Source organism: Lissotriton helveticus, chromosome 1_2 (assembly GCF_964261635.1).
Source record: "Lissotriton helveticus chromosome 1_2, aLisHel1.1, whole genome shotgun sequence".
Classification (NCBI taxonomy): Eukaryota; Metazoa; Chordata; class Amphibia; order Caudata; family Salamandridae; genus Lissotriton; species Lissotriton helveticus.
This window is the reverse complement of record NC_136058.1, coordinates 345,720,370-345,728,089: the sequence shown is the minus strand read 5'-3', so window position 1 is coordinate 345,728,089 and position 7,720 is coordinate 345,720,370. Positions and strand designations below refer to the sequence as shown.

General features: G+C 41.8%; 2 non-coding genes across 2 annotated transcripts; one reads left to right on the top strand and one right to left on the bottom strand.

The window, feature by feature from the left end:
- Positions 1-4,958: 4,958 nt before the first annotated feature.
- Positions 4,959-5,031, bottom strand: TRNAV-CAC (transfer RNA valine (anticodon CAC)). Its single transcript has one exon. It is a non-coding gene; the product is annotated as a tRNA-Val (tRNA).
- Positions 5,032-5,828: 797 nt separating this feature from the next.
- TRNAL-CAG (transfer RNA leucine (anticodon CAG)) lies at positions 5,829-5,911 on the top strand. The gene has a single exon. It is a non-coding gene; the product is annotated as a tRNA-Leu (tRNA).
- The last annotated feature ends 1,809 nt before the right edge of the window (positions 5,912-7,720 follow it).

The following is a 7,720-nucleotide window of genomic DNA, read 5'->3' as shown; positions in this document are numbered from 1 at the left end:
GATAATAATGCGTTGGTAGATGTTTGGTTGGCATATAATCCCACGGGAACAGGCAGCACTTTTTACTCTGCTCCTCACAAAACTATAGCCAGACTAGATTATTTCTTAGTTTCTAGCCCATTAATACCAGAAGTGAAAATAGAAAAGCTACCTCGGGTTTCCTCAGACCACAATCCACTTGTGTTGACTATTTCTCAGAATTACAACTCCAGTCACAAAGAATATAATTGGACATTTGAAAGGGGGTTACTCAAAGAAGCCGACTATGTCAGTAGAATGAAGACGTGGATTAGACAATTCTGGGAGATAAACAGAGGTACGGCAGCTACAGGAATGGTATGGGACGCATTCAAGGCAGGGATAAGGGGGGAAACACTGGCTTATACTCTACATAGGAGCAAGAAAGAGAAATTGGAATTAACTAGTAGGCTACAGGATCTAACGAATTTAGAACAACAGCTTATTCAGTCGGTCATAAATCAAGAACCTCTTGAGCAGATCTTATTGGAAATAGAGCTGAAAAAGGCAGAGACCGGTGAAAGATTGGCAAACAAAGCAGCGAGTAACTATTTAACAAAAAAGGAAAAATGTTATGAGTTTAATGAGCGGGTTGGGCATATTTTAGCAGTTCGCATTAGACAGGATCTGGCAGCCGCGGAAATTAAAGAAATCAAGAATAAAGCAGGGAATGTTGTGACTAAGGTGGAAGATGTGAGGGAGGTGTTTAGGGAGTTCTATTCAGAACTTTATGATCAAGACTTGAGAATTGGGGAGGAGGAGATAGAGGACTACTTGGCAGGCATTCCCCACAAAGAACTGACTGTGGAGGATAAAGAGGCTTTGGAGGTACCACTATCACTGGGTGAAATACATAATGCGGTAATGAAACTCCCCTCGGGGAAGGCTGCAGGACCTGACCAAATACCGGCGGAATTTTATAGGGTTTTCTGGGACACTATGGGGATTCATATGCTGGAAATTTTAAGGCATGCACAAATGGGGGGAAACATACCACAATCATGGGCCGGTGCAAGTATTATAGTTATTCTGAAAAAGAACAAATCGCATTTGGATCCTGGCTCATATAGGCCAATCACGCTTATGAATGCGGATGCAAAAATATACTCCAAGGCTCTCTCACAAAGACTCAGCAGGGTAATCGAGGGGCTGGTATACACAACACAGCATGGTTTTATACCGGGTAAAGGGACTACGGAACACACAAGGAGGATGGTTACCATATTGGATGCTGCGGGTGCTGCAGGAGACCCTGCCTCGGCCATCTTCTTGGATGCAGAGAAGGCCTTTGACAGGGTCTCCTGGAGCTATCTGTGGAAAGTCTTGGAGTGGTTTGGGATAGGAACAGGCTATATAAAGGCCATAAAGGCATTATATCTGGATCCAACAGCCAAGGTGAGGATAAACAGAGGGTATACTGAGGTCATACGCATAAAGCGCGGTACAAGGCAGGGCTGCCCGGCCTCACCACTGTTATTTGCTTTATATTTAGACCCCCTTCTGCGAAGATTAGAAGGGAACCCAAACATTCTCCCGATTGGACTATATGCACATGAGTATAAGACACTTGCATACGCGGATGACGTGGCAGTGGTTACACCAGAACCAGGGTCGGCTATTATAGAAATCGAACAGGAGGCCGTACTCTTTGGCGCAATTGCAGGTTATTCATTAAATAAAGGAAAAACACAAATAATACAAAACAATTGGGTAAACTATCAGGATATAAGAGTAGCACCCGAAGTTACATATTTAGGGGTGAAGATTACAGCTGACTTAGATAGGCTAGTAGAAATCAATATGAGCCCGATGCTGGAAAAAATCAAAACAAATACAGAAAGAATGAATAAGTTACACTTGACCTTAATGGGCCGAATTAACGTTATCAAAATGGTAACATTCCCTAAAGTTTTGTATTTATTTAGATCTATACCCTTATTTTTTGATAAAGTATGGTTCAACAAGTTGGAAGCGATTTTGAACAAATTTATTTGGGTCAAAGGGAAAACAAGAAGAGCCTATAGACACTTAACTGTAGATAGAGAAAAAGGTGGTTGGGGAGCACCAGATTTCAGGCTCTATTACTGGGCTGCTGTGCTACAATATAGTAGGGTGTTAATAGGTGGGGGAGGTCCAGAAGATATAACGGGAACTGAGGTAGGATTAGCCAATGTTTACACTACACTACTGGGTGAGGAGGCTGAGACTGGGCTTTTAAATACAACTGACTTCACGTATTTTAAACATACGAGATTTAAGACCTTGGAAGCGGTATGTAGGGTGTGGAAAGGAGTGGCTAAAAAATTTGGTTTAGGCAGATTTAACAACTATACGAGACTGTATACAAATTGCTCACTGCCGAGGGAGATCTTTAAGGATGCCACTATGTTTGATTGGTATAATAAGGGCATAGTGAAAATAGGGAATTTGTTGGATAGTCAGGGCAATATGTTACAGTTTGGGTCGCTTAAAAAGAAATTTGGACTAGAGCATAATAGCTTTTATAAGTATCTTCAAGCTAGGAGTTTTCTAACACAAAAACAAGGCGGCTCAGCAGGGATGGGACAATGCAAAATTATGGAATACATAGAAACAACTAATAAATGCACGATAAGACAACTATATGCTGAATTGAAAGAAAATAAATCAGATGAAAGGGCGAAATATTCGCAAAAATGGGTAGAAAAACTGGGGTCTGGCCCAGAAACTCTTCAGAAGTCATTGGATTTGGGTAGAACAGTGTTATGCTCGGCAAACCTCCAATCACAGCATTTCAAAACAGTGTTCTCACTTTATCATACCCCGGCTAGAATTGCCCAGTGGGGTGGCACGACGGGAATATCATGCCCGCGATGCAATGCGAACAGGGCAGATATTGCGCATATGTTCTCGCAGTGCCCACAATTGTTCACTTTGAAAATGGCCATTGAAGAGTTTTTTGACAAAACACTCAGGATTAAGATTAAATTTATGGATGAATTAATTATTTTAGGGGTGGTAGACACGGCAGAAGCTATGCCAGTAGAGTTTATTTTTGTTGCAATTGCAGTTTATCGCAATTGCATAGCAAGGAATTGGCTGAACAAGGCTCCTCCATTATTTTCAGATTGGATTGCCAGCCTCCTCACTATATACAATCTAGAAAAAGCAATATATGAGAGGAAAGGCAGAAGGGCTAAAGCATTAGGTAATAAAATATGGCAACCCATCACGAGGTGGAAAAATAGTAGGATAAACCTTGAATAGCATAAGAAAGTGTTATATGTAATGCTGTTTTGGATAGGGTAGCTTGTATTGTATTTTATTTATATCTGTTGGATGAATTTTTTACGTTATAATGTAATGTAATGTATATATAATCACCTGAGAAATTGGAATGTGCTGTAAACATATGTTGGAATATCTGGAAAATTGTTGGAAAAATTGAATAAATATATTAAAAAATATATATATATATATTTTGAAATAAAAAAAGAAAGAACAAGGGGGCATCTTTAGACACATGGGCTCATTGGGTGAGCAGAAGATGCCAACCGAGCCAGGGGCATGATCTGAGGGCGGTCTGGGGCACAAAAGGGGGTGACTATGGAAACTTAGGCGAACAGTGAATGATATGATATAACTGGAGCACAGAGGTGGGGACTGCTCCAGGAATAACAGCCTGGAGTAAAACAATATAATACGGTTGGTAGTAAAGGTGCCAGTAAATTCTCTGAGTAATTATGGAAATACTCTTCCTCTAGGCACTCAAGAAGCCCCATCATTGGGTCTTAGCACCTGAGAGTCCCGTTCTCCAGGTGTTCCATTACCCTCCACCAGGAGGGCGACTGTCTAGTGTACCACAGTCGTGAGTAGGGAAGGTGCGATCTGGTGACAAAATAGAGCATTTCAAATATCTCTTCTCCTGTGTTAGTTGTCTTTAATGTTACAGGAAAGGGATATCGTTTGAAAAAGTTCTGTTCGGTTAAAGGTCGGTCGACATGTTTCAGCCTGTGTTGCCCATGTGGGCCAGGCGGCTTTCATCAGGACCCAAAAAGTATTGCCAGGCCGGCTCTGATTTCAGGAGGCTGGGTATACAGGTAGGTAAGGTAAGTATAGCCGCTCGCCTTTCTTCATCATCTGGTTAGGTTATTCGGGTAGCTGATGTGAAGATATAATCACCAACAATGTTGGCTTCACAGCATTGAGATCGAAGTTATACGCCAATTGGTGAAAGTAGTGCATTTATAGTAAATGTTTTGTGAAAGCAAATCCATTCTTCTCCCCGGATCTAAGGTTACAGTCAGCACTGTGGACTATGATCTGATCTGAAATCTCGATGGGACCAGATGCTTTTACTCTTAAGAAACTCAAATCTCTCATGTATAAGTTTGAAATCTCAGAAAACGTGTTGTACCTAATAAACAGCATTTCTTACTGAGTTTTTAATGATTTCTGTTCGATATATTTGTTTGTTTACTGAAATTTGGTACGTTCCTGTTACATTAAGTATTACTATGTGAGGACTCTATTTTTCACTTCCTTGTCTCTTTTTATACACTAATTATTGGCATGCTCTTTCTCGTTCCGAAATATCACGGCCTTTCGTTACTTTTTGCAAAATTCTCGTTCTCTCTTTGTGAGAATAGTGCACCTGCCCAGGGGCAGGGCAGCGGGGCTACTGCATTTATGTTTATTTTTTTACCATATTTTACTTTAAAAACGTTTTCCCATAAACAAATGTAACATAATCTAACCAATTTTAGGTATTATACTGACCTTAAAAGTACTGTCTTGTGGTCACGGCTAGACAACTGACGTCACTGACTTTAGAAGAACTCCGAGCTCCGCGGACTTTGCAATGATAGATCACTTGGATTCAAACTCTATTCATAGTAATAAAAATAGTATTATTAAAAGAATTACATATATCTCTGATTGTTACAATGGCATGTGAAAAGTGTTTCCGCCCGGTTTCGAACCGGGGACCTTTCGCGTGTGAGGCGAACGTGATAACCACTACACTACGGAAACTTACATGTACAGATGATGGTGCCCTTGTCACAAATCCCACATCAGCTGAGAGCAGCGTTCTTTCTCACATTATCGAAAGTCTTCATTGTATCTCTTATGGAGGCTTTGGAAATTATTTCCTAATTTGGTTCTAGTTCCTTTAATTTCAGTTTACCTTTGTGATCCTTTTTTGCTCCTATCCCGCTGCAGCAGAGAATTTACTCAGACCATTCCCTCGTAAAAAAAAGAATATTTTTCCAACTTTTATGACCAGGCTACCTCCAGAGCTTGAACGAGTCACCAGGACTGAAGAGTCACGAGTCATATAACTTTTTAGAGCTCTTTGCACCAGATTAGATTGAATACGGCAGAGAGTGGAGGCCGCCAGTGTGTGCAGCAGCTGTGGGGATGAACCGCAACCACCGCACCCCACAGCTGTGCAGCCCTGAACCCGCGATCTGTGCTGAGTTGCACCCGCTGAGCTCGGACAATTTCCTGTTGCAGTGACAACTCCAGTAACGCTGCAAAGAAAAAATATTTTTCCCCCGCAGAAACCAAACATGACTTTTACAGACACTATCCAGAGGGTGTGGGGTAGTACATTATGGAGATGTGTCCAGTGACCACCCGAGCCGAGAGTGTAGAAGCTCTTTGTACCCAGGGTCCTGAGTCATCTTTAAAAACATCTCTGAACCTCAGCAGCCCCTGGACAGGAAGATTTGTAAATGTAAAGAGAGAAGTCATGAACCTACAATAAACTGTGTGAGCAGCTGTCCTTACGTGGGCTGGAACGTGAGCCTCAGAGGAGCCGAGAACATGTCAGGATGGCCGAGCGGTCTAAGGCGCTGCGTTCAGGTCGCAGTCTCCTCTGGAGGCGTGGGTTCGAATCCCACTTCTGACAGTAGCTTTTGCAACTCATATTCACTGTTTTTTCTCCAGAAAATGTCAATATTACACAATCTTAACATACTTCCGTAAATTGTCGCTCAGCGCCAGGCACGTTTGTTTTGAAGCCGTGGGGTGGGTGATGGGCGCAGCCTTCTTCTCGGCAGGATTATTCTATCAGACTCACTCAGCAGAAAGCGGGCTAGTCATACTGGTCTGGAATTCACCTTCTGAACTATGATATTAGTTATTTTACATATGATGACTGCTAAAGTTATTTTCTCGTACAGAAGCATTTTTGCGTTTATCTTGTTGGCCATTTCACCATTCATGATAAATCATTAGCAGCTACGGATTACTTATTTTTTACGTATAAACACAGGACTAACCACAGGATGCCCCACAAGACTCATGTCCTCTGCATGACCAGCAACAGGGCAGGCGCCCCCTCGAATGGGACGCCGTTTCTGTGTTTCCTGCATTCTGTTTGCACAGCTCTCTCTTGGAAATCAATTCTGTGCAATCATTTGGCAATTTCACGCAGATCTGGAAATTCGCTTCTCGAATATTGAGATTCTGAAGCAACTTCAAAGACCTCAACGAAATGCACAAACGAAAACCAATTTAATTAAAGTGCTACTTCCAATAACGCCAAAGGTATCCAAAGTTGTGACATTTGGTTTAATGCTGTTATTTAAATTCTCATTTCTGTGCAATTGCATGAGTTTTCTGTCTTTCACGATCTCTGCACTGCTGTCAGCACAGTAATGCCATTGTGAACCTTCATCTCAAAATCTCTTATCACCAGAATCGACTGCTAAACTGAGCGAATCACAATTCTGGTTCTCTTGTTGTGTTCCTTTGTAAATAAATACATAAATACCAAACATTGGCATAGCCAATAGGTCTCGCCTTTGGGACCTTATAAGTGTTTAGTTATCCAGCACAATATCCTTGGTGCAACAACCTGAACGGTTGCATGGCTAAACGCTTATAAGGTCCCAAAGGCGAGACCTATTGGCTATGCCAATGCTTGTTTTACTTGTCTCTCATAACCTAGTTCACATTTTCTGGTTCTCCAGTACCATGAGGTCATACTATTGGCAATAGCATTATGCACATTTGAGCACTCCATTGCAAACAAAAAAATATAGCTTTAACTTTCACGAATGCGAGACCGATTGCATTGTAAATGCTTGTTTTTACAGGTTGCACAGCAAGCAGCACGGGCTGCTCTGCAACACTGCTAATAGGAAAAAATGCTATGCCATGGTCAACACTGGCCATGACATAGCACCTTTTTTAACTTTAAAGAAGCGCAATGCAAAATGTTTTAAAAAACAACAAAAATTACAAAGCCAATAGATTTTGCGTAGGTGAAACCTTTTGGCTTTGCCAGTGCTTGTTTTCTTGTATAACAGACGCTTGAGCTGCAACCCCTACTGAGTGTAATTGTTCTGTGATTATCACTGAGGCTGGAAAAGCAAATCATCACTATGTAAAAGTCAGCACTATTGCCTTTAGCATAGACAGTATTTTATCATTCTATTTCCTGTAGGACAGTCCTTCCTCTGACTCATGATTCTCGGCCCTCCGAACTCCTTACAGCTGCACCCTTCACTTCAGTTCAGACGGAAAATTACGGGGCAGATTTGCAAGCCCCTTGCCACACCTTTACATCGCCATTGCATCACTTCTGTGATGCAGCGGCGGCTTAAGCCATGCGCCATGTTGCGCCTTATTTACAAAATGACGTATCTAGGGAGATGCGTTACGTTGTAAAGCCCTGTGCCACATTAAACCTGCTTCAGGTTTAATGTATGCA